The sequence below is a fragment of the Cricetulus griseus genome, chromosome 3 (assembly GCF_003668045.3).
Source record: "Cricetulus griseus strain 17A/GY chromosome 3, alternate assembly CriGri-PICRH-1.0, whole genome shotgun sequence".
NCBI classification, from domain to species: domain Eukaryota; kingdom Metazoa; phylum Chordata; class Mammalia; order Rodentia; family Cricetidae; genus Cricetulus; species Cricetulus griseus.
Window position 1 is genome coordinate 5,599,595 of NC_048596.1, and position 27,305 is coordinate 5,626,899.

The 27,305-nt window shown below is 47.2% G+C and overlaps 1 protein-coding gene across 44 annotated transcripts in view; it reads right to left on the bottom strand.

Annotated features, from left to right (window-relative positions):
* The window catches only part of Tcf7l2 (transcription factor 7 like 2), a 188,354-nt gene that overhangs the window by 69,713 nt on the left and 91,336 nt on the right, over positions 1-27,305 (bottom strand). The window lies entirely within an intron of this gene.

The following is a 27,305-nucleotide window of genomic DNA, read 5'->3' on the forward strand; positions in this document are numbered from 1 at the left end:
GCAGGGCCTTCACAGCACACACTGGTAAGTGGGGTGAGGCAAGGTGTGAGCCCATCTGAAAGACCAGCCCAGCTTCAGTGCAGGAGATGGCATCTAGTGTCTACAGCACTCATCTGAGTGCTGCCCTTGAAGGGACTCTCCAGTTGTTCCCTAGCAATGTAAAGGCTTAGTGGTTATCTCCTTGCTTTATTGGTTAACAAAGCAAGGGCCACAAAAGCAAGTCTTCTAGGGGCAGGTGGCTGGAGAAGGGAGCTTGGGAAAGAAATACTAAAGCTATACAATGAGCAAGGGCCGCCTTCAAATACATTGCCGTTATTTTCCATGGATACCTCCTCACCACCTATCCTACCTCTTATAGAGCTCATTCTCTCTCTTTCTCTCATGCACATGCGTGCGCGCGCGCGCGCACGCGCGCACACACACACACACACACACACACACACACACACACACACACTAACCCTAGATATCGCCCATGCTTTGGAGCCAGGGAATCTCAGAGCCAAACTTGGTGGTCATATTCCCTCTGTTTGATGAGCCAACAGTTTTGAACTTGAAGGATTCTCCTCTCCCCACTTCATCTATTATTTTCACCGAATAGAATGAGTTATAAACTCCTTAAAAAGTTTAGGGCATTGGAAGCCTTAGAGAGCCCTGGACGCACACATGAATCCAGGGAAGGGAAGGGTTTTGTGGCTGAGGAGCGCAAAGCTCAAGCAGGTGCTGAGAGTGATGAGTCAGCAGTTGCTGGGTTTTGTCCTCTGTGGCCTTTCTTAAATTATTTAGGAGACACCAACCTGACTATGCTATGAAGCTGATAGCTGAGGTAGAGTGCACTGCTCCCCAGCCTGAGGCATGGACAGGTTTGCTCAGTAGGCATCCACCCTGCACACTGCAACCTCTTACCACAGACGCCAACTCAAAACTAAGTCACAGACATTAAGGGACAAAGGTCTCCCTGGACGAGAATAAGCTTCTGTGCAATGAAGTCAACTTGGAGGATGGCAGAGCAAAGCGTTCCTGGGAAACATTCTTCGAACGTGGGCCCCTGGATCCAGCCACATGAGCCAGACATCTCAGTTACAGCTCTGCACATTCATTTTCTCAGGCTACCTTGTGTTAGGGATGCAGAGAGAGAGGAAGAAACTGGGAGCAGAGCACCTTGGTCATCATAGACCGAGCTCAGGAACCGTAGGAGAGAAAGAGAGACAGACACTCTGTGGAGAAGAAAGCAGAGGCCTGTGAGATCCCTCCTGTGCCAGGGTTGGAGTGGCACATGGTCCACCAGCCACACACCAGGTAGAGTCAGCTGCCCCACTGTCCTGCCATCGTCCTCCAGAGTCCTGGGCAAAGCCACGGCAGTTCTGGCCAAATCAGGAATGGGGATCTGGGAGTGGGAGTCACAAATCCTTGGCAGTGGCCCTGGCTTCTGAAAATACTGCCTAGACGTGGGTGGGTTTCTGAAGGAGGTGTCCTCCCAGGAAGGCAGGTAAAAGTAAGGGGCTACAGCACATAACACACTAATAGGGAAAGCGGGCTGGAGGGGACAGAAGGTGCCTAACACCTAACAACAAGGTGTGTTAGGCAGATCTGTACACAGCCGCCGGAAATACCCACCAAGTCCAGAGGTACTGGCATATTCTGCTCTCATACTTCCTTGTGACCTCACTGCCTCCTTCCATAAGACGTTGATAGTCAAGTCATGTGATAGAATGGAGGCCAGCAAGTTACCATACACAAACTGCTTTACTGGAAAACACCCACGCGCTCACACATACACAGGCACGCACACACACACACAAATGGGAAGTACAAAAAACAGGAGCCGGACAACAATTATAAAAAAAAAAAAAGCTCTAAAATCACTAAAACACTCAGAAACATTTTGCAGAAAATAATATCAGAGTGAAATTGGCCAACAGCTGTTCACTATTAAAAGAATCTGAATCAATCTACCAGGCAGGGGACAGAGTGGGGGAGAAAAAGGGTTAAGCTTTACTTTTGACTCCAGAAAGTCCCAGCCTTCATAACTGTGTAAGCCAATTCTTTATATGAAGACTTTATTATTATTATATTCACAACATGTACTATATGTACCTTCTATTGGTTCTGTGTCTTTAATCAGTTTTACATGTTTGTTGGACTGGACTGTGCACTGGCTGTCCAGATATTTGTTCAAACATTATTCTTGGCTTGGATGTAACTCAATATATGCCTAACATGTTCAAGGCCCGCAGCTCAGTCCCTGACACAAGAAAAAATAAAAAATAAGGTGAGAGTGGTTGTGGTGCATGCCTTTAATCCTAGCACTAGGGAGGCAGAGGCAAGAGGATGTCTCAGTTTGAGGTCAGCCTGGTTTCAGGACAACCAGAGAAACCCTGTTTTGGGGGACGGAGGCAAATAAATAAATAAATAAATAAATAAATAAATAAATAAATAAATAAATAAATAAGCCAAGTTCTGGTGTCCTTCGTATGAGTTTAACTTTGAATAGATGTACTAGGTAAAGCACACTGTCTGCCCAGGTATGGGTCAGCCCCTTCCAGCCACAGATGAAGGCCTACAGAAACCAGAAAATGAACCCCTGGATGGGAGAAAGAATTCTAATTGCCTAATTGCCTTTGAGCATGGCTAAAACACTTCTCCTTCCTAGGTATCAGGCTTCAGAAGGACATCACATCCCGTCCTCTGCCAGTCCTTGGTTCTTTGACTAAACTAGAATGCTGCCCTCAGTCCTCCTGAGTGTCCTGTGTGCCAATCTCAGACCCTTGGACCTGTCAGCCTAACTGTGTGGGGCAGTTACTGACGCCAAATCACTTTCTATGCCCCTACATAGCATTCATTTAGTTCGGTCTCTGCAGAACCCTAATATATATGGTTGGGTTCTGAGGCCCCTTTTCTCCTCCACTGAAAAGTATAGAAAGATCACCCGTGAGTCCCTAAGGGAGAGCAGAACTTGATCGTGGAATGAACCCTGCCATCACTCTGCATATCTGTTGGCCTGTCCAAGTCCATATAGCTGTGGAGGTGGGGAAGAAAAACTTAAACTGAAACCCAGATTTTAAAAAACCAGTAGTTCAGGGGTCTCTGAGAAAATGTTATATCTTCATAGGAATAAAGAATCCATTTGACAGAGATGCCAACAATAGCCAGTTTACATACACATGAGTACCATCAAGGCCAACAAAAACAATAGCAGCCATCCAACCAAGAAAACAATCCACACACACGAACATCACCTTGGAGAGAAGAAGAAGGTCTTCATGGGTCGCGCTGATCTGACTTTTAAGCACCACCAACAATTCTCACCTCAGACGGTGAGGTAACTTAGATGGGAACTAATTACATTGAACTATGTTCTAACAGCTTACAGTGGAGCAAAGCAACTGTAATCTGGCCTCCAGGCAAGCTACTTTTTTTTTTAATCATTAAAAACAAGCCCAGTTCCTCCCCAAACCCAGGTAGCATCATTAACATACAAATACATGCAACACTTTTCTACCAGTAATTTTCCAAAAATGTGAGTTTGTGTGAGTGGGTACACGCTTGTGCATGGCCCACACACGTGCACAACTGTGTGTGTGGTCAGGCAGGATGAGTCTTGGACAAGAAAGTCTCAGAGCCAGGACAGACAAATGCCCAGGCCATATACATAGCCTCTCCCTCTTTAAGTGTGCAAGTCTCTGTCACTCAAGCACCCTACTAGAATTGGCATTAACTGACATGGAGCGACCATCTCCAAGGTCAAAGGATATGGGAACAATGTCCACCTGGGCCTTCACATACCCCAACTTAGAGAGAAAGCAAGGGTCCAATCGAAGCGAGTGTATTCCCACATAAGTGTGGGAGTCCCTACCTTCGATTCAAGCACTCTGTAACTCCCCACAGACCGCCAAGGGGCTCAGTCTGTCCTGCCAATGAGTCTGCTAGCTCACAAGTCCAAAAACCCTATGCCTTCTTCTCTCTGGCCACCGCCATTACAGAAAGAGGTATGGACGTGGAGGCAGACAGCCATAACCAGGGAGAAAAGGCAATACGGGATGAAGACCAACTTGACTACATAAATGTCCTATATGGTCAGGGAAGACACAAGTTGTGAACCAATGGCGTCCTACCAAAGGTCCTTCCTGGAGAAAACAAAGTCTTGACAACTTGTTCTCCTGACCCCATCTTTGGAAAACAAATCTAGCTATCAAATATTGAGAAGTTGGAAATATGGTATATTTTATCATACACCAGGAAGGAAATGAGGGTACAACATAGGCGTGTATGTTTTTTAAGAGTCTGGGATGGTTCGGGAAGGAGAGGACAGTTGTTGGGGTCAATTTGAGTAAATGGGTGTTTTTATTCTTTTATCTGCTATCAACGTCAAGTTACCTCTAACTCTGGAGGCCAAGGCCTTCCTGGTATGAAAGGTGGCACGCTGAAGTGGGAGCCATAGCTTTACCCAGACTTGAGAAGGGCAGCCAGAGCAAGAGAACAAATAAAGTTCTAAGAGGTCCAGGCCCAGCTGGAATACCAAGTCTTACACCCCACACCCTAGTTGATACCCTCACGATGTTTCTTCCTGGTCTCTATGATAGTGTGGACCTCAAGAAGATGAGAAGTAGCACCTATATCACTTTCTCAGCCCTTACCCTCATATGGAGCCTACCGTCCCTGTTCTTAGCAATGCCACCTCTCTAGCTAAGCAAACAGTGCCTGTAAGACCATGCTCAATGAGGACACACTCAAGCCTAACCCTCGGGCTCAAGTTCTTCCTCAGCAACAACCCACTGTGGAGGAACTCGAGACAGCAGGCAGTTCAGCTCTAAAGAACGGCAGGCTGCAGAGAGCTTGGCAAGTTCAAGCGATGATGCAAATGCCATTCAGTGCTTGCTCTGGATAGTGGGAGCTCTTTCTCCCAGGCCAGCTCTGTGGAACAGTATATACATGTGGCCAAGCTTTTGACATCGCAACAGCTCTCATCCACAGCACCCACATGGAGAACTAGGGAGTTGAGTTTTTAAAATTGCTGTTTAAGCAGGTTCAGGTTTGTGTGGGGCCACATTAACAGCTATTCTGGGGTGTGTGCATCCATGAGATGCAAGTTGAATACCTCCAATAGTCTTGGGGGAGTCATGGACCATGGGACAAGAAGCCCTGTTCGGCATCTGTGCTGTCTTCTCTTTAAAAACTAGATTGTTCCTCACAAAGAGAGAAATCTGCCTAACATGGAATTGAGAATTGGGAGACAGAACAGGCAGACTGGGCATCTCATTACCACAAGGACACTTACATAGCCTTGCTAAATAAGTTGGCATTGGTGAACGACCACTTGCTCCTGTATCAATAGGAATCAAATGTTTTTAGATGCAAATGACAGACTTCTAGAAGAATCCTGGAGCTCATCCTGGAAGTGCTTGAATAGCCCACATACTGTTAGCCATAGGAACCCCAAATATGGGTCCTCCTCCCACATTGCACTAACCAGTTATTAGCATTAGGTAATAATGTACCACTTTCCACTAAATGCTTCCCGGTGACACCATCCCCAGTGGGTCTTTGTGGCCTAATGACTGAATGGTTGTGCGAACAAGGGGCTATTTCTGAGAGAATATTTAAAGTCTCAAGGTGCTTGTGAAAACAGACCATGGTGGCTGAGGCACACCACAGACATTAAGTTAATTTCATGAGATGCGTCACACTGAAAAACTTTAACGTTAGCTCAAGAGAATATAAAGGAGGAATTATTAACAGAAGAGTCTGAAAATAGATATATTCAGAAGACAATGATTCCTACCAAAAGGATTGATCTTGAATAACAATACCTTGTACAAAAATGGGGACATACAAAAGCCTTGCTGACTCCACTAGTTTGCATCCCTGGCTACAAAATGATACTTGCCACCAAGGAAAAAAATGTGGCCATGGCAGGGGTGGGGGTGCTGTATTGCCATTATTACCCACAAGCCTGTTCCAAGCCTGGATGATGGTGATACAGCCAAAAGCAGGTTTGTTTGCTTAGGTTAGACCCAATCTGATTCAGTTGCTTTTTCATATGAGATTTGGATTCCTGGGGGAGGGGGGAGGAGAAGTGAGAATCCTGCCACAAAAGGGTCTGTAGAGCCCAAACCCTGGCCTATCTCCTTATAACCAAAGACACATTAATAAAGGGGACTCCTGTGCAAGTGTGCACACATGTGAGTGCGTGTGTGAGTGTGTGAGTATATGTGGGTGTGTGTATATGTGTGTAGAAGGATCAGACCGTGTTCCATCTTTTATTGTTGTTTTAAGGCAGAGTCTTAAGGATCCCAGGTTCAAATTTACCACAGAGCTGAGGGAGACCTTGCATTGCAGGCTCTCGAGCTTCCTGCTTCTACCTCCCAAATGCTGGGATTACAGGTCTACATCGCCATACCTATCTCGTGTGGTACCAGGCCTGGTACATACTGGGCAAGCCCTCTGTGATCTTTTCTGTTACGGTTGTTTTGTTTTTGAGACAGAATCTCATTATGTAGCTCTGTCTGGCCTAGAACTTGCTATGTAGACCAGGCTGACCTCAAACTCACAGAGCTCTGTCTGTCTCTGCCCGTCTCTGCACTAACACATCCCTGCTTTGAAAAATGAAGCTAGAATCAAATGTGTAACATAAGTAGACAACACATTTACAGGACATGAATGCCAGCAACATGGAGGGCAGCCATCAGAGCATATGACCCAGGCAGACTCCATCCTGAGCAAGACCCTGCCTTCCTTCAGCCAATCAACCGAAGAGCACTGTCCACAGAGCAGACCTCTTCCAGAATGCAGACATAGCCTCTCAACCCTTCAACGGTTTCAAAACAACGCATGAAACAATAACCAGGAAGGAGCCCCTAAGCAGGAGGAGATCCCCAGGATGGACACAGCCTCACCTCCACACACTGTTGGCTGCCAGCTGACTGATTAGCTTGTCAGCAAGGATTACCAGCAGAAAACACAGAGGCAAGAGAGAGGGCTCTATCAGGGACATGCTGCAGCCATGGGAGATAACATCTTAACCCTGAGTCAACCCACAGAGAGACTAACTGAAAATGGTTACTGTTCCACTGATTGTGAGCCCTCAGAGACCGTGAGTGAAGTCTCCTTGCTCCATCCAGCATCTGCCCCTAGATAGCCTCTGCTCAGGTACAGACTTATCGAAATACAAAGGCCCCTCACAGATTTGGCAACTTTTGTTCTCTAATATCCCTTAACATCTTTCTTTCTTTCCTTTTTTTTTTTTTTTTTTTTTTTTTTTTTTGAGACAGGGTTTCTCTGTGTAGCTTTGTAGACCAGGCTGGTCTCAAACTCACAGAGATCTGCCTGCCTCTGCCTCCCGAGTGCTGGGATTAAAGGCGTGAGCCACCAACACCCAGCTAGGTGGTGGTTTTTAATCTTGAAATTTTTCATAAATCAAACATGAATTATCTATTTAATGAAATATGACTCAGTCAGATAAAGGGTGAAGTATTGATATATTGGAAGACACATGGAGCGTGAAAGCATCAGCCCAAGTGAAAGAAGCCAATCACAAAGGACCGAAGATTGCATGGTTTCCATGGTAAGGGAAGGCTTAAAACAAGAAACTTTATGTAGAAAGAGAAAAGAATAACCATTGTCTAGAGACTGGAGAACAGGTGAACAGGAGTGACAGCTCATGGAATTATTTGTGGGGAGGTTTTGGTTGGGAGGGAGCAGCATACAACAGCCCAACATTGTGGAGACAGTGGAACAACTCCATAAATTCACTAAAGCCATTGCTCTGCTAAAGTGGGTGAACTCCACTGTGTATGAATAAACCCATCAGTCATTAACTCCAGGGTTTAAATTAACTTAATTGTCCATTATCTTATCTCGGTGTGAACGCTTTCTATCTCACTCTGAGCACCTTTTACTGGAAATGTGTGCACAGCTCTGGGAATCAGGCAGGACAAAAGTTATTCTTCCCATTTCACAGGAAGCACAGGCACACACACACACACACACATACACACACACACACACACACACACACACACTCACTGCTGGGGGTTGGGGGGGTTGCTTGCTTGTCTCTTCCCTGCTGGCTGGGTTCTGGGGAGATTCAGAAGGAGACTGAATTATGGGGCATGAAGGGAGGGTCATTGTCTCATCACCCCCCACATAAGCTCCTCCTGGGTCTCTAGAGATATTGTGGTTGGCTCACAAAGACAAGTATGGCTAAACAAAAGACATTGTAAAATGGCAGCCGACTCCTTGGAATTCTTCTAAATAGTATGAAATTCAGATTAAACAATTTAGCTTAAAAAGAAGGGAAGGGGGAGTGTCACCCCTTTAGAACATTTCTTGTGGGGTGAAAATGTACCCAATTAGATGTGCCCATATAATTTTCACATCAAACATCCTGGGCTACCAAAGGTGACTAATGGCACAGCCTGCTAGGATTTTCCCAAGTTTTCAAGAGCCGTGACAGCCCCCTTCAACAGAGCCATTTAACGTAACAGAAGGTTAAGTTTGGAGCCACAAACACTTGCTTTTCTTAATTTACACCTTTCATCTACTTCCCCAGACGTGTCTTGGAAGGGCCAGGAAACTGATGATGTACTTACTGTCTGTCCACGGGCACCCTCTTAAGAAGAGATTACAATGCAAAATGTGAAACCCAGAGGATAACAGGAAAACTATTCTTTGATTTTGATTTATTGTTTTCATTTGTGCAGGTGCACTTGCTTGCACATGAGTGTGGAAGCCATAGGTCAGCCTTGGGCGTCATTCTTCAGCACTGGACCTGAACTCACCATTTAGGCTAGGCTGGCTGGCTGGCCAGTGTGCTCCAGGGCCCCTGTCTCCATCTCCCAAACTCTGGGGGTTGTAATTGTTGGAACTGGGTGTTGTGGATCAAGTCAGGTCCTCCTGATGTACAGCAAGCGCTTTACCGACTGAGCCATCCCCCAGCTCCCTGACCTTTTCTATGGGGTGTGGGGTGGGCTTTGGAAAGCTGGAAGTGGCAAGACAACTTAGGGTTGGGTCCCTTCTTTTTAGAAATGTTAGCTAAGTAGGAAGCTAAGGCTGGGACAAATGAAAATAGAACTTCATCCCCCAACACGTAATACACACACACTCCATATTCTTGCTTATACTAAAGCAAAACGCAGCTCAGAAGGAGAGGATTTGTGCACTCAGTAAACCAGCTGGGCATGAAGGCACACACCTGGATGGAATCCCTGCACTCAGGACATAGAGACGGAAAGATCAGGAGTTCAAGGCTACCCTCAAGTAAATAACGACTTTGCGTCTGACCTGGGTTGTGAGACCCTGTCTGAAAATAAAACAAGCAAACAAACAGACTGAGGAAATAATAATAATATTCAGTAAATCACTAAATTTTCTTAAACATATGAATTAGCTGGGGTGTTAAAATACAATTTACACATTTGCAAACCGGTTCTTTCTACATCTTAGTTTATTTCTTGGTTGCCCAATAAACCCTTATGTTAAAGTGGGGCTCCCCTGCTGCCATGCTACTGTCCAGAGGATATTTCTCCTTGTTTCAAGACAGGGGGTGGGGGAACAGAACTGCTTCTATCCACTGGATGACACAGCACACACACACACACAAACACACACACACACACACACACACACACACACACACACACACCAGCTGTCGTCTGTTGAACACAACCACCCAATGGAAAACCACTGAGTCAACAGCACGAGTGTGAAAATGTTCACATACCCAGGGCTGATGCACACCCTGACTGGAAAAGACTTGGGTCATTGCAGTAGCCAGCAGCAAGCCTCCAAACTTCAGGCTCAAATCCAAATAGCCAATGAAGATCAGGAAACCCAAACACTAAACAGGCCATGGCCCACCCATCTCTCAAGCCTTACAACTCCAAGTGCCCCTAATACTGTAAATTACAAGCTAGGAAGCCACAGGATTAGTAATAGCCAGGACAGCAAGGCCACCAATGGAAGTGGGGTGAGGCTCTAGGTATGCCTAGGCTTCTTTGAATCCCACAGCTTACCAGGTCTGCCCATCCACGAAACACACACACACACACACACACACCCTTCTAATATTCTCATTTCTGGAGGGAAGTGAGGAGAGGCTGATGGTAGCAAAGTTGGCAAAGGATAGTATTTTTAATCTCTGGTCTTCTTGAAGGAAGATTCCAAAGTACAAAATAATAAACCCAAGCCCAAGTCTAACTCATAAATCCAGAATGTTCTATATAAAGTCAGTCCAAGTGTCTAAAAGGTCCAGGATGATGTGCATGCCCGGGGAAGAGGAGAGCTGGCACCGGCCACCGTTCTGACCTTTGGTGTGTGAGTCAGCTGTGGACCTCCCTCTCATCACCAAGGGTGCACAGCCCTCTGTGGAGCAGAAGGCCAGCTGGAAAGGGTAGGCGTAAAGACCTGCAGCAGCAGCAGCAGATGTGGGATGCAGAGACCCTAAACCCGGGACACAACTCCAGAGCCTCCCCTCCCTCCAAAGAGAATAAATGTTCTGACACAGCAGCACCGTTCCTGGGGTGGGGTGTGCCTTCTGGACACTGTGCCAGCCACTGATGCCGGGAATGGTCCAGGCCACAAGGAAGGGCGGCAGGCATGAGGGCCTGGCCGACTGGCGCGTGACTCATGTTCAGGCTAACAGGTTGGGAAGCGAAGGCAAAGTGGGGAGGAAGGAATGGCCTCCCTTTGCTCAAAGGCAAATGATCATGATCACTGGAACCCAGATTTCCTGGTTCTCATCAGTTACCATGGTAACCCTTCTCTCTGGGACCTGTGGTCACAAGTGAAGCCTGGCCAGGCGCGTACAGGGCGGGGGCGGGGGGGGGTTGGTTGCACGCCTTCAATCCTAGCCCTCAGGAGGCAGAGGCAGAGGCAGGTAGATCTCTGAGAGTTTGAGTCCAGCCTACAGAGTGAGTTCCAGGACAGCCAGGGCTACACAGTGAAACCCTGTCTCACTGGGAAGGAGGGAGGGAGAGAGGGAGGGAGGGAGAGAGGAGAGAGAGAGAGAGAGAGAGAGAGAGAGAGAGAGAGAGAGAGAAAGAAAGAAAGAAAGAAAGAAAGAAAGAAAGAAAGAAAGAAAGAAAAGAGACCCCCCCCCCAGGTCTCTCATACATGTGACTCCTCAGGCCACCAGCGCTCCAGTAAAGGGTTGCTATTCTAACTCAGGGACCAGGTTCATCACTTGGCACTAACACCTGAATTTATTAAACTTCACAGTTTTACTGAAACCAAAAAAGATCTCATACCCATTACCATGACTACTATGGTATAGATAGGAAATCAAATTGCTTTATTTTCTTCCTCTCCCCGCTGGAAGTCAAGTATTCATGTGTGTGTACATGCATGCTCCAGTGTGTGTTGGTGTGCCAGAGGCTGACTGACAACAGGTGCCTTTTCTGATTGCTCTCTACCTCATACACCAAGACAAGGTGTCTATGGTTTGAATCCAGAGCTTTCTGATTCAGCGAGGGCAGCCAGTCGGCGTGTCTCCTCAAGGCTGTGGTTACTGAAAGGCCACCATACTAGACGAGTGCTGGGGACCTGAACTCTGGTCCCCAGGCTTGTGAGGTGAGTATTTTGTTCGGTGAGTCACCACAGTATCTCACGAAAGCTTTCCAAACATAATAAGGTGTGCCAGCTCCCTTTGTGTATTGAATGTGAAAACAAGCACATCATCAGAAAAGCGTGTTCATGGCGCGTTGTCAGAGTAGCAGAATGGGCGTCTTCTTGGGGACTGGTGCTGCGGACAGTGTCAAGATGTAACTTTTCTCAAGCACCCACAGCCAAGCCAGCCCCTGACCTACAGTGATCCGCTCACATTAGAGGGCCATGGACATTTCCTTGGGTCCGGGCTTGCCATACCCGCCTCATGGAAGGTAGCACCATCTCCACTACCGGGGTCCCCTGCCTGCCAGGCTACCCAGGACAGACATTTCCTGAGGATAGGGCCTTGGAAGCAGCTAGCTCATAAGAAAACACTTAAGCTTAGATTCAGTCCAGGCCCCAGCAGAATTTGGGCCTGTGCCTAGTTCCAACCCTGATAATATTCCCTACAGTGGCTGCTCTGAGGAGAAAGGTAAGATCCCTCCCTCCAGAGTGTGAACCGAGAAGGAAGTGACAGAGATGGAGGCAGGAACAGGGGAGACACCTGCAAAGCCCCTGGGGTGGATTCCACACAGAAGAAGCTGCACACTCTACATTACTCATGGAAGCCAGGTGTCATGTTCTCAGCCCCAGCGGGGCCCTGAGGTGTGAGCACCTGTGGTGAACAGACATGGTGAGGGAGCAACACCCCCACCCCAGCAGAGGCACTAACCCGCTAACACAACACTCATTCTGACCACTCTGGGCCCACTCAGAAAGTCAGTTTGGGATTTCCTGTCTTCTGAGGCCAAGAAGCAAAGGGACAATGGTCTCCAGAAATCACTTTGCTGAGTGAAAGGAACAGGCTGGCCCACAGAGACAGACTGACTCTACTGCTGTCACCCATGACTGAGGTTATTGTGGAAAATGGAGAGCACACACTGAGAGATCCTTGGGAATGTTCTAAAACCGACTGTGCTCATGGCGAGTGTCACTGTCCCAAGTACACCTGGGCCACAGATTGCACTCTTTCCACTGGTAAACTGTGTGGCTTGTGAGTTACATCTCAGCAAAGCTTGGCAAGAATACATCTGCGTTTAGAACCCTATCTAACAAACAGGGCTTGCACCTTCCCGGCCTGAGTCACCATTTAATATTAATCTGCTGGACACAAAGGCACCTGAGAGTCAGGTGCCTCACACGGTGATAGATAGCACTGTCTACTCTGAGATATCACGCACACCAAGAACTTCGTGTGGCACCTGGCACACAGCAGGCACTCCAAAGAGTGTGTCTGTTTCAAACACCTCCCCTAGGGGTTTCCTATAGGAAGCTCAGATAGAAATAGATCATTCTTCCAACCCTCCAATATTGAGACTTTGGCCAACTTTTTCAAAAAAAAAAAAAAAAAACTTCAACATTTTAGATGCCTGCTTGTAGAATAAAATGACTGCCTCTCATGGAAATCTGGCAAGCTTGTTGTAAGCACAAAATACAAATATTCCTTGATGCTTGTCTTATATTAAACGTTTGCATCTTGTTCCATGATGTTCCCACATTAACCTGAGAATAAGACATTAGTTCACCAGTCGTGCATGTGTGGCATGCACACACATGCATACACACGCAAACACACACACGTGCACACACATATACACACATGTACATGCACACACATGCAAACACAGGCGTGCACACACATGCATACACACGCAAACACACACATGTGCACACACACACACACACACACACACACACACACACACACACTCTCTCTCTCTCTCTCTCTCACCCAAGCAACACTACAGAAGCTGTAAAGAGGGACTGCACAGTCCAACACAGCAGCATCCTGTAGGGCTCTTCCGTTCAACAGCCAGGGCACTCTGATAGCTTACAACAGATTTGACGAGAAGGTGGTGTCCCTTGCAGTTTCTTAGCTCACAATCCGTAAGAGACGGGAGGAGCACGCAAACACCAATACTTGCGGTTACCGAATACGGGACTAAGAAGGCCACATCCCCGGTAAATGCGCAACAAACCGACTGCTGACCAGAGTAAACCAAGTGGATGCTGGCTGACTTCCTCAGCATGTGTCCCCACACTACCTGTCACATGACCCAACAGAAGCCAAGTCTTCTCCCAGGCCCCCTCTCCTGGCCTCAACCATTACTTCAGACAAAAATGGCACCATGCTAGGAGCTGGGAAATTTGCAAACGGAGCTCTCCCATATAGGAAGCAACATCACTAGAGCTCGCTTGGTCCCGCTGTTCTAGGGGACCGACCAGCTCTGGTATGGGAACCTCAGCCAGGTGACTAACTGGACCCCTGAGAGATAGCCAGCTCCCTGTCAAAGCCGTGGTGTGATGGATTCAGGATAACCGGATGGTATCCAAGCCTGGACAGTGACTGGTAGCACAGACTCACACAAGTGCCACCAGCTCCATCCACAACTAAGGACCATATTCTTGTCTTTTTGTTTGTGGCAGCCCAAGGTAAAGGGATGGCTACAGCGCACAGATGAGGTGGAAAGGACCCAGGTGGACTGTGAGTATAGACAAGATTAAGGCGCAAAGCATGAGGGGATCAAGACGGAGGGCAGGGCAAAAGTGCAGGCAGGAAACAGGAAGAAACACTAAGTGAAGGGCTGTGTAAAACCGTGGTGAGGCACAGAAGATTGGTATCAACGTGACCGGTGGCCCTCCAAACAGGCTAAGAACCAGAGCCTCCACCTCCCAGGCCTCCCACGGCCGACATCCAGCAGCGGTTTAGTTAGTGTCTGTGCTCTGGGCACTCAGGATTTTGACATTGTTCTGACAGGTCTCATTCCACAGCAGAGGGTCCTGTCCCTGACTCTGGTGAAGCCTCATATTAACCCCACACACCCCAACTAAGGAGCCTTGCTCCTCAGAGAACCACTCCCATTTCCAGCGGCCTGGATGATGGAAGGAGGGCTTTGAATGGTGTCCCAGAGTAAGAACACCTGGGTAGGTATTCACAGAGAGCAGAGGGAAGAGCAGACAGACCACAGTCCAGAGGGAGGGAGAAAGCCCTTTGTGTACAGAGTGGTTACATGGAAGGAGATTTGCCCAGCTAGTGTGTTTCCACGCAAGACGGACAGCCCTTAGCACTGAGTGTCCTCAGTAAATTTCACAAGGCATTCAATGACTTTTTATTTTTTTTGTTTTTTTAAAAGACTTCATGATCTAACTGATCTATAATATCGTAGCACATGTCACAGAGGAAGACCTGGACCCAGTTAAAGGGGTTCTTAAGGGCCCTCAGAGACTATGAGAAGAGAAAACCCTGGCTCTCCCCAAACTTTGAGATTCCCCCAATCACTCTGTTTTCCACTTTGCAGACAAAGTCTAAGAAGTACAGTCTTTAAGAGTACAGGCTCTACAAAATAAATACATAAATAGACAAATAAATAAATAAATGAAATCCTGGGTAGCCCTTCTTCCTCTTTAAAAAAAAAAATGTTTTTCCTCGAAGGAAAACATGCCAAGACTTGCCCAAGGTCCTGTGGCAAGTTAGATGCTGAGCCTGGCGCTCCTTCCCTTCTGTCCTGGAATTTAACTTTCAACACACTGAGAAAGTCTATGAAATCCAAACATAATTTCACCAGCTCCTAGCACTGCTTCTCATGATATCTCACAGAGAAAATGCATTGCTTTTCAGTGCTTCCCGAGAGTCCCTGAGCCACAGAGGAACTCCTGGGGCCTGGCGGGCCTATGCCTGGGGCCTAGTGTTGCTTCCCCAGGCTGCCTGCCTGGGCCTGGCATTTAAAGGTGGGGGGTGGGGGTTACAGGAAGGTTTCTTGCTAATAAAATGACTTCCAACCCCAACTGACCCACATCTAGAAACCGAGATCCAATTAATCTGACATTCATCAAATCTGTGCTGCAGCCCAAACATTTGAAAATTTACTTTGGGTTGACTATAACCAGAAAATTCTCCTGCCAGTGAGTGGTCTGAAGTTCATTTCTTTGAATGACAACATCCAAGCTGAGAACTCCAGGCCTTCTGGAGCCTGTCCTACAAGCTCTTAGCTGGTAGATGTAGTTCAAGGTCCCCAAAGTACTTATCATTGTCCAATCCGAATCATGTGTTAATAACCAAGGGCTATTACTTGGATTTATTCTAAGTCACTCACAGCAGAAATGCATGTTCTTTGGGGCATTCTCCAACTAGATGTTCAAATGCACCGTATTCTATGAAGGTTAATTAATGTGCAGGAACCACTCTTCCCAACAGTGCAGCGAGGAGCTGGATGCTCTGATAATGTCTCCCAGCGAAAACTCTGCAGTCATTGTTCCCACTCCCACTGAGGAATCAGTTGTCCCTGTGAGGGGATGTTCCCACTGGTGTGCCTATGGAGCAGCAGCAATCTAACCTCATCTATCAGTTCTCAGTGCTGGTGACCCTGCCAAATGTCAAAAACATGCAAACTTGGAATTGCAGACCTTTGTTCATAGACTCCTGCAGGCCACCGGCAGGCCCTTTCCAGGTGGTGACTCCCTCAGGACTCACTGCAGGTTTGCCATCAATACAACTTAAGACCGGTCCATTAGACCCCGCCCCTGACCCCCACATAGCCAAAAGTGTGTTTGGAACTTTCTTGCTGCACACGTCTGAAAGCTAGAACAGCCTGTTGATTTCAAAGGGTGTCCCCATGACCAATTCAGTTCTGTCATGGCTTCTGAACTTTTACATTTCGACAGTCTGGGTGTGTAACCATACAACTTTAACACACTGTTTCTTTCCTCCTTGAAAATATATTATTCTAGACCTACCTGACAATTTATGATGTATTAGAATCAGAAACAACAACAACAACAACATTGTGTTGAAGAGTGTACTTCTCATTTCTTGCTTTCACGCATGACCTAGGCCAGGTAACAATGACGTTAGCCATTAGTTTCTGGTCAGTGGTAGTGCACGCCTTTAGTACCAGCACTTGGGAGGCAGAGGCAGCTTATCTATATGAGTTCCAGGCCAGCCTGGTCTACATAGGGAATTCAAAGACAGCCAGAGCTGTTACACAGAGAAACCCTGTCTGGGAGGGAGGGGTGTGTGCGACACTGGTCTGGTATTTAACAGAAGACCTGTAACTTGCCGCACTCAAATGAACAGGAACTCCTAAACACCCAGAGCAACAATGCAGGGAAAGTGAGTTTCTCTCCACTTGAGAACACCTGGCACTTTCTGCAGCTGCAGCCCCTAGGGGAGGTGACTGTCCTTTCCTTACTTCACAGATAAAACACACTGGGCAATGAGCAACTTCCTGAGTTGTCACGCAGGAGACAGCTAAGTCCAGGAGACTAAAGCATGTCCACCTCCAAAGCCAGCGCTTACTAATGGATGTCAGGGCCCTTTCCCTTCTGTTGTCATGGCTAGCCTGTGCTTTGCAGGTAAAGGAACCAAGGCCCCATATTCAGCTTTTACTGTGAGAGCCCACAGCTGTGTGAGGAGGAGCCCAGGCACAGAGAATCACATGTGTGTGAGCTTGGCAGGTTCAGAGGCAAGAGATACTTCCACGACCTGGATAAAAACACAGTTCTGGGCTAGAGAGGTAGCCCACTGGCAAAATGCTCCGGAACCATCTACAAAGCCTGAGTTCTATTCCTAACCCACCCCATGCCCAACAGTTACACCAAGCAAAGCCTGTAAGGTACACTTCCCTAAGTATTTGGACAAAGTCTCCTCTACAATAGCACATCCGTGTGTAACCTATCTCATCCCTCAGCCCTGCCCCAAAGACATCCAAACTGCCTGGTTATTATGTTTCACACATCCAGCTAGAAACTACATTCCCCACAGTTAAAACACTTTCCTGTTGCTTCCACCGGTGGCTGGAGGTTGCTGCCTCGCAACACGCATCCACACAGACCTTACTAGGAACACAGCCTCACACGGGGTTCCACAAGGAACTGTTTGGTGTCAGAGAGTCTGCAGCCACTGGAAGCCAGAGCTCTGCCAGGCCTAAGTGGCAGATCAGGGAAGCTGGCTGGACCAACTGAACTGAACTTTCCTCTCTGTAGAATGGGACGGTCTAGCCATCCTTTCCATAAGGGCCTCTCAGTCACCCGTGTGGACACGGGAAGGCAGGACACTACATGGATGGGAGGTTGTTGCAAGTCACACTGCTAACAGACAGGTTTTCCTGAATGTCTGGCTAGACACTGGCTCACTAGAGCTCAACAATCTAGGAGTTTGCCCCCAAGAACTGGAGAAATTTTGCAATGACCAAATATTTTCCCAGGCCCTAGGCCGCTTCATTAACGCTTACCTTATTTGGGGAGAAAGAAAACTGGCCGAAGCCTCATGGTGGTTTTATGTGCCGTGAACTGGCAATGTTTTGGAACAAAAAAACAAGTTTTACACAAGGGTACTTATGGCATCATTATCGAATTTTCCAAGCTCAGGACGGGGCCTGCCTGCCAGGGAGGGAAGGAAAGGCCTGAGAACTACACTACCTTCACGATGGCTGTGCTGCAACAGGGGCTGTAGAACAAAGCTCGGTTCATGTGCACATTCGTGGTAAAGTATCCCGCACGCACTCACCTTATAAAAGTGTTACAGGTAGACATACTTATGTAATTTATTTAATGTTCCCTAACATCCATGCTTACTTAAGTTTCATACAATTGATTAAGTTTTCAGTCTGGCCCACAGAAAGGGGGAAAACAGAAGCAGATGTGAGCCTACTACTCAGTTAAATGTTCACTAGCCTCCTACAAGGAGTAGGACTAGCTGGAAAATGTATCTAGGGCTACAACTCAACTGGAAGCTTGCCCAGTCCTGGCCCCTCCCTCTCACCCCAAACAGGAGGCCTGGCCCTGACAAATGCTAGGCTTCTTCCAGCCAGCCTGAGCCAAAGAACATAATAAATAGGTAGGTAGATAGACAGATAGATTATGGTTAGATAGACAATAAATGAATGAATGAATGAATGAATGAATGAATGAATGAATGTCTCAGTCTTGATGCCTGACTGGAAACTTGTTATCGGTTCCAAAGAACACAGCCCCCTGCAAAATGAAAAGAGACTGTCCCAGGCAGCTTCAAGCTGGTAATGATCTTTCCAGGTAGCAATAAACAGCTCACCTTCCTCCCTGGGGAGATCTAGGTTTGTCTATTAGACATCCTACGACCTTATAGGAGCCTCCTCCAACCTGCCTGGGTGACATAGCCTGACAGCCCATTCAACAAAAGCCTGCCCACCCCTGCTCTCTCTCCCCGCAACACTCATCTTGTCCATACTTGCCCTTCTGTTTGATATTTACCAAATGTCTTACCATATTTCTCTTTTCTTAAACTCTTTTACTGACCATTTCATGGTTCTTTTCTCTTCCTTTATTTTTTCTCCTCCTGCAGTCCCCTTGGAAGAGGCTTAGAATCATCGAGGCGCTCAAGACAAGCAAGCCAGAAGAAGGGGAGGGCTGCAGGTGGAAAGTGACAGACTGGACAGCTTTGGATAGCAGCACCCAAGTCACGTGTCATCCAGCATCCGATTCCAGATTCCATTCTCCTTCCCACTTCTCTCCCTCACACCCCATCTCAGGATCACTGAGATCCACTCAACAATGCAGACTACACTATAAAATTGTCATCACTTCACTGTCCAAGGAACCAGGGGCTGGAGTGTATCTCCAGGGAAGCCCAAGGTTCTGCGTTCAATCCCTAGCCCTGGCATGGGGTGAGTTGGAAGAGGAGGAGAGGTAGGAGGAAAAGGGAGTTCACGAATATAAACAGTAACTGCCAGGGCTAAGGACATGGCACGTAGAAACAACTAGAATGCTCTAGTGTGATTTTTAGAGCCATGTTAAGAGTCCAGGTAAAAAGGCTGCCCCTAGACAAAGGCAGAAACCATAACCCTATAACAGCTGCTGTCCTGTCTTTTAGATAGGAGAACTGAAGTTCAAGTTTGCAGGTCTGGCTTTCATTCAGTGCTTGGTTTCCACTCTGTACAAGAAGAAATTCATGGAGTCACCAACCAATCGACTTCAGACTGTATGGACAAACACACTCATCTGTGTGGGTGCTGCTGTTTCTGACAAAACCTCACCCCCGGTTTATTCTTCGGTCATTGGCAGTAAAAAACTCAAAATGAACCCCCCTCACTTATTAAAGCCCCTTAAGCGTCCTACAGGCTGCAGACCCAAGGGGATTATAACAAACCACAAAGCCCTGACCTCCAGGTCGTGGTTCAATTCCTTTCTCGGCTTATACAAATACCTAATGGACTCTTAATTGGGTTGAGTATCACCTAGATGTCAAAAACCAAGTAATCTGGCCTAGAAAGACTAAACTTTTAAAAACTATTATCTGTTCACCACCCCACCCCCCAAAAGGGGTTAGGATGGAGGTGAATAATGACAAAAAAGCACTATGTCCAGGAGAGGACCACACATGTCAGAGACATGACCAGGAAAACAAAGAAGACTGGGTTCCAGGAATAACTTAATCTCTGCTTCTAGAGGGGCCAATAAAAGCCAAAGTTTTTAGGGGAAGGTGCACATTAGGTACAAAAAAATTCCTTTTCTTGTACCTAAGGTGGGTATGTTTTATGAATATATGGGAACAGACAGGGTAAGACTTAGCCAGGTTCTAAGGAAGTCCATCTACATGGAAGGTCACCAGTTGCAAGACAATATGGGAAAGTGTCAGCATCCAACCCCACAGTGTTCTCTGGGCTTGGGTCTTGGAAAAGCAACCAATACTATTAAGTTTCTCGGCACCATCATTTTCATAATACTGATTTCCTCTGTTATCACAGAATTTCTCGCTCCAACTATTTCAGCCATGGCAAAACTTGAAACTTGTACTCTCCGTCCCCTCCTCCTTCCCTGGCAAAAGTTTAGTAAGCAAGCTGTCACCTTTCGCTGGCAACAAGAGACAGATGTTTACTATGACAGTGACTGCCTCTTTGCTTCTGAAGCTCTCTCCACTTCACAGTCACAAAAGAGATTCTTTGAGAAACATCTCCTACCTCTTAAGAAGGGACTGGAAATATGATGACTCTCAAGAGGACACACACACACCGTCAACTTCTAACTACTGAGCAGCTACTGTGCGCGCATGCCAGCTAACAAACTGGGAATTCCCTTTGTCAAGAAAAAGATCAGAATGTAACTGTACAGTTCCAGGGGAAGATCAATAACCGTCAGAAGGAAAAAGAGAGAGAAAGCAGGCACTTAATTCACCGCCCTTTCATCTCAATGGAAGAGCAAATTTCCTGGGTGACAAGGCCTTCCCTCTCCTCCAAAGTCTTGACCAAGGAGCAAAGTGTGAAATATTTACGACCAGCCTTTCCAGCTAATACCTGCAACACCCTTTACAAATGCACTCATTAGTACCCAGACACCAGAGGGAACCGAGCTGAAGTTAGATGAGTCGTGGTAGACACTAATCCACTTTATTGACGGAATGCAGTAGGGACACAGAAAATGCAAGATCCAGTCTATCCACCGAGCATTTCCCGGGGAAGGATGCCCAGGCATCCACACACAGGACTCCGGATAATGGGAACCGAGTGAGAGAACAGCCCACCAGCTCTATGAAAGGACCATATGTGATAAATCTCCAGGGATGGGGAGATGGCTAAGTCCAAAATACCCTTGCCACACAAGCAAGAAGACATGAGTTAAATTCCCCAGAACCCATGCAAAAAAAAAAAAAAAAAAAATCAGAGTCAGACCATTATCCTGGGGAATCAGAGGCAGGTTGCTCTCTGGAACTTTGTGACTGGCCAGTCTAGACCAGTTGTCAAGCTCCAGTTCCGTGAGAGATTTGTTTCAATACAGAGGGAGGGGGTTATTGAAGAAGATGCTGGATATTGGCCTCTGGCCTTCTTACACCACACAGACACAGACATACACACATACACACAGACACACAGACACACACACACACACACACACACACAGACACACAGACACACACACACACACACACACAGAGAGAGAGAGAGAGAGAGAGAGAGAGAGAGAGAGAGAGAGAGAGAGGTCAACTACAGCCAATTTTAGGAAATTGTCCCCCAAAAGTCACTGGACTGTCTTCAGAAAGTTATGATCAGAGGTAGTGGACAAGCAAAGGCAAGGTGGGCGGTTGAGTTCATGAACTAAGGGGGAAGAAAGATTCATAGTAAGGCCTAATAATGGACCCCGAGATCTTGGCCTTATGAGGTCATTCTTTACCACAGAGTTGCTACGCTTAAGACCTCAGCCTCCTAAATAACCGAGATGGGGGTCTTCCCTGCACATGAACCTGGCAAGGGAACTACTGCCTCACTTAGATGCAACAGCAGGCCACAGCCCCTCACAGAGGCAGAGCAACCACTACTCTGAGCAGTGCCTTGACTGTGGGACACGTTCTTCCCAGCAAAGCTCTTCCCTGTGTATTTTGGGCTCTGTGATCACACAGTGTACCAATTTACACTTCCGCATCTAGAAACACAGTCTTCTGGGAAAAACACGCTCTCTTCGGTGTGGCCAGGGAGTTCTGCCATAGCTTGTAATTTTGGCGAAGGAAGTGACTTCCTGTCTGACAGGAAGCAGATGCCAAAGCTCACTTTAGCTGCCTGCAAAATTCTTGCGGAAAAGTTAAACAGAGAGAAAGCCTCAAGCTCCCCCCAGAGAAGCCAGCCCTTCATCAGGCAGAGGCCAACTCTTCCAAGATGGCCAACCTCTCCCCTGACCCCTTTTTATTAAAATGAGTTTATCTAACAAACAACGCAAGCGCACTCTGTCCTGAGGAAGCAAGTCTGGGCTCTGCTTTGGAAACAACAGCCCTTTGAAAGCTTCTGAGGACATAATTACCAGTTGAGTTTTGAACTTTGCCCAGATAAAGGCTGATACAGCGGGCTGTGCTGTTTGCTCCTCTAATCAACGAAGTTCAAGTGTGAATAGAACCCTGGCCTCCCTTTGTGCCTCCAGCTTGCTCGAAGACAAAGTTATTTTCTCCCCTTTCTTAAGCACTAAGTGTACTTTTATAACCAAGTTCTGAAACTCTAGTTTTGTTTTTCAAAATTCCAACCACTTGATTATTTTTGGGAGGGAGGATGGGGGCATGCTAAGTCTACTTGTGCAGTCTAAAAGGAAGAAAAAAACACTAACAGGATTTGCCAGCTGACATCTAAAATTTAAGTTGTTATCAGAAATGGTACTTCCTTTCCTGAACTCCTGTTCATATCCACGGGAGCAGCCACCTATAGGCAACAATCTCCAGAAGCTTAACATCTGTAAAACTAACATGCAGATTTAAGAAATAATGCCAGGCTGTCCCTTGGGCTCACACACACCACCCCCAAAGAGTGCCCAGGACAGAGGTGAATGGCGCACAGTACATAAAGCAATCTGTTGTTTTATCATTTACTGGCATTTTTAATAGTTTTTTTTTTTTTTAATGCCCATTTCTGTCTTTCCTTTTTCCTCTCCCCAAGCAGTTTCACAGCCAGACTCGGGCAGTAAACAGTTAATATTCCACTCTCCCCTGCTGCCTTGAAAAGCAAAGGAACAATTGAGACATTGTCCAGCGAACAAGACTCCCAGGGACGACATTTTTGTTTATGGCCCAGTTCTCACACTGTCAGTTTCCAGTGGGCACGGTAAAGCCCGACCCACACCAACTAGAGCTCCGCCAGCTCAAAGGGCTCCGCTTTGCTTATTTTAAAGCTTCGGAGTCTGTTTTTGATTCTAACCCCAAACTTCCCCTCCTCAACACCCCGCCTTTTACCCCAGAAAGTTGCCTCCTAACTCCGAGACTCTGTTGCAATTCCTTCTTGGAATCCTTTGCCAAGAAAAGTAACAAAATATTTTCGAATACCAATGTTTGCATGGTTTGGTCAAAAAAGGGTGGGGGCAGGTAGGTGGGTGGGAGGAGAGACAAGTGGCCCAGCCTTGAAAGCCTGGGTGTTTTTATGGAGTCTCAAAAGCACTCCTCTAAAATGTGTATAGGGGAGTGGTACCCTCACATCCAAACCCTGGCAGTTAGAAAACGTTTCAAAACCCACAGATACCTCCAAAACACCCAAACTTCAGGTTCAAAGAACAGTATTTTCTACCCAATCCAGGCCACTGCCTGATGTACTACTCGGATCACAGCCTGAAGGTCCCCCAGCACCATCCTTACTGGACACCAGGGAAGGCATGAGTGAGCTTTGCAGGTTGGGGCCTGCTCAGACACTGGAGGTCTATGGAAGCCTACTCCGCAGTGAGACTGCTTCCTGTGTGTGTGTGGGGGGGGGCACATACAGTTGGACATCAGTAGATTTCACTCCTGCAGCAGCTTAGAGAACGTAAGGGTGGCCCTGTCACTCTGCACACAGACACTCTTCCCCATTAGCCAAAGCCACCTGTGCACACACACGGCACACACAGAGGTGTTCATTCTCACACAGGCACACACAGGGGTGTTCATTCTCACACAGGCACACACAGAGGTGTTCATTCTCACACAGGTACACACAGAGGTGTTCTTACACAGGCACACACAGAAGTGTTCTCAACACAGGCACACACAGAGGTGTTCTCACACAGGCACACACAGAGGTGTTCTCACACAGATACACACAGAAGTGTTCTCTCACACAGGCACACACAGAGGTGTTCATTCTCACACAGGCACACACAGAGGTGTTCTCACACAGATACACACAGAGGTGTTCTCACACAGGCACACAGAGAGGTGTTCTCACACAGGCACACAGAGAGGTGTTCTCACACAGGCACACACAGAGGTGTTCATTCTCACACAGATACACACAGAGGTATTCTCACACAGATACACATAGAGGTGTTCATTCTCACACAGGCACACACAGAGGTGTTCACACACAGATACACACAGAGGTGTTCTCACACAGGCACACACACAGGTGTCCGTCTACACACACACACACACACACACACACACACACACACACACACACACACACGAGCATACATGGGGGGGGCAGGGATAGAAGTGTGTTCCTCACCGGAAATGAGACCCTGACAACCTGAAAGCCATGTGAACCCAACTCCCCTCAATCCCCTCATTACTGAAGTCAGAGACAGCCACTTTTTGTCACTAAATGCCACAAAGACCAAAGATGGTGCTCGGGGCTGCTGGTGCCCCATGGTACTGCAGTAAAGTCCATGTTGCCTCAGTGACTCTACCCAAATTGTATAAAATCACATTTTCCAGCCAGCCTTGTGCACCTCTCTTCTCCCTCTCACCCACCCCAAGCCCAGCATTTGGCTATCTTCCCACTGCGTGCTTTGTATGGGATGAGAGTCCACACCCCCTCTCATCCCTGCTGTAACAGGCCTCTCCAGACCCTTTCAATCCCTGCCCCCCAGCTCCTGTCATCAGAGGTAATAGTTTTATGGCATATTTGAATGTAACAAGCCACTCCCTCCCTTTTCAGAGGAGGAGGCCCTGTTAGCAGCTGTAAGTTATCATTACCCAACCCTAGTCAAAAAGCAGAATCCCCTGAGCCAAAGGGAAAATGAAAACAGTTACAGCCACCACCTTCGCCCAGTTCCAAGGCCCTGATGACCCAGTGAGAGGCAGGGGAGCTGGGAATTCCCTCTTGGCAGTATCACCAGCATGACTGGTACCCACCCATATGCAGGGGAGCAGCAGGGCTGGGGACCCTGCAAAGTTCAGACTTGGCTTGTGAGTATGCCCCTCAAAGAAAGCCCCAGACCCAGCTCCCTCTTCCCAGGAGCTCCAAGCCCTCACTAGAATCGCCTCACCCAATTCCAGCTCAAAGACAACACAGCAAACAAGACCTCGGCTCCCACCGCACTAACACTGTCAAAGTCTCAACCTTTGTCTGAAAAGGCCACCTTCTTCCCCTGGGTGTCAGTTTCACTGTCTGTAAGATGGGAATAACATTTAACAATTGGGGTTCATAGTGGGGAAGCTACTACACACAGAGTCTGCTACATGTTCCACGTGTATTAATTTATCCATTTGATCCATGTTATTTCTTGGGTTGCCGTTTGGACTCCTTTACCTTCCCACCTCATGCCTGCCTTCAACAGAATGAAAGTGCCAGGATTCTTCTGATACACTTTCAAACACATGTGTCAGGGAGCATCCCCTTAGTGTTGGGGGGCCACGTGTCAGGGGGTAGGAAAAGAAAAAATTTCAGCGATTATCTGGCATTTCCCTTTGGATGGACGGTGCCTTGAACCCTGGTGACCAACTATGAGAACAGAAGTGGGCAGAAGCAAATTGAAACACAACCAACCCTTTAAGGTATGGCCTGGGGCTTACGGAGCACTCAGACCTTTTCATTCCCGGTCGTTGTGTTCTCAGATGTTTCCTAGGTGGCAGCATTAGGGAGGCAGTGGAAACTTGAACCCCAGGAAGCAGCTCTAGCCTGCTCACCAGGCATCCCTTCCTAGCCTGCCCACCCGAAGTGACAGTGCTTTTCCAAGTGGCAAATGAATCATGTCAGACCAAAAGCCATTTAAAAAGTACACGTTGTAAAAGACCCATGTTCCAGCTCTTTCCATTTATTAATTATGCTATGGATTAGGATCAAAGTAGAAGAAATCTTGGTGTGCTTGAAATAAATGGCTTTTGTGGTTACCTAAATCCTCAGAGTCCCCTGGAATGTAATTCCTTAGGCAAAAACAGCTTCCTGGACTTCTTGAACCACCCCCTACACACACACACACACACACACACACACACACACACACACACACACACACACACACCAATAATTCAGGGAGGTTGATGACTGCATCAGACCTGCATGGTGCAATTATTGGGGTTTTATTTAATGTTTTAGTTACATGAAAGATGGAACTCTTCTTTTTGGACTGCCCTCCCTGCTCTGGGTTCTCAGTTTGCTGGTGCCGAATCCAAGAGTCTCAAGCTCTTCTCCTTCTGGATCCTGTCCCTCACCCCTACCCCTCTAAAAATAACAATGAAGGCCAGTGGCATGGCTTGGTGAGAGTCGGGGCTTGCCAAGGGACCTGAGCCCAGTCCCTGGAATCCACATGGTAGAAAAAGACAGTTGACTCCCAGTTTGTTATCTGACCTCCACGTGCATGTTCTCACACACTAAATAAACAATTAATTAAATGATGTTTTTAGTTAGTGACTCAGAACACTTGAGGTGCCATAGGCCTTTACCCCAGTGCATGGGAGGCCAAGGCAGGCAGATTGCTGTGAGTTCAAGGTTAGCCTGGTCTACATCCATTCGAGCCAGTGTTCCATCATGACTCAAAAAAAAGAAAAAAATTAATGACTTAGAAGGCTGTCAGGACTCAGACTCCAAGCTCATCTTTGTGAGGGTGGTGTGCATCCAGACAACTGAGGAGGGCTTGTGGTCAAGAGACTCGGATTTGAGCCCTGCTGCCCCATCCATGTGTGAGAGCATTATTTACTGTCCCCGCACCGCCAAATTCCCAGACACACTTCTGCATTCCACACTTTTCATTTCTTTGACGAAATGATATTCTTTAATACTCTTAAGCCATAATTTAAAACCAACTCCTTGGCTGTGACGTCTAGGAAAAGTGGCGTCCACAGTGACGGCTAATGCAGCAGGTGTGCACTGAAATTTAAACTTATTTTTAAAAAAATCTATCTATAAAAAGTTCAGTAGCAACTTGGTGTTGGGGAAGTATTTCCATCTCTTACAGTCTTGTCTCCAACTTACATAGAGCTTCTAAAAATCAACATGGAAATTTACCGGCCTCTTTGAAATGAAGAA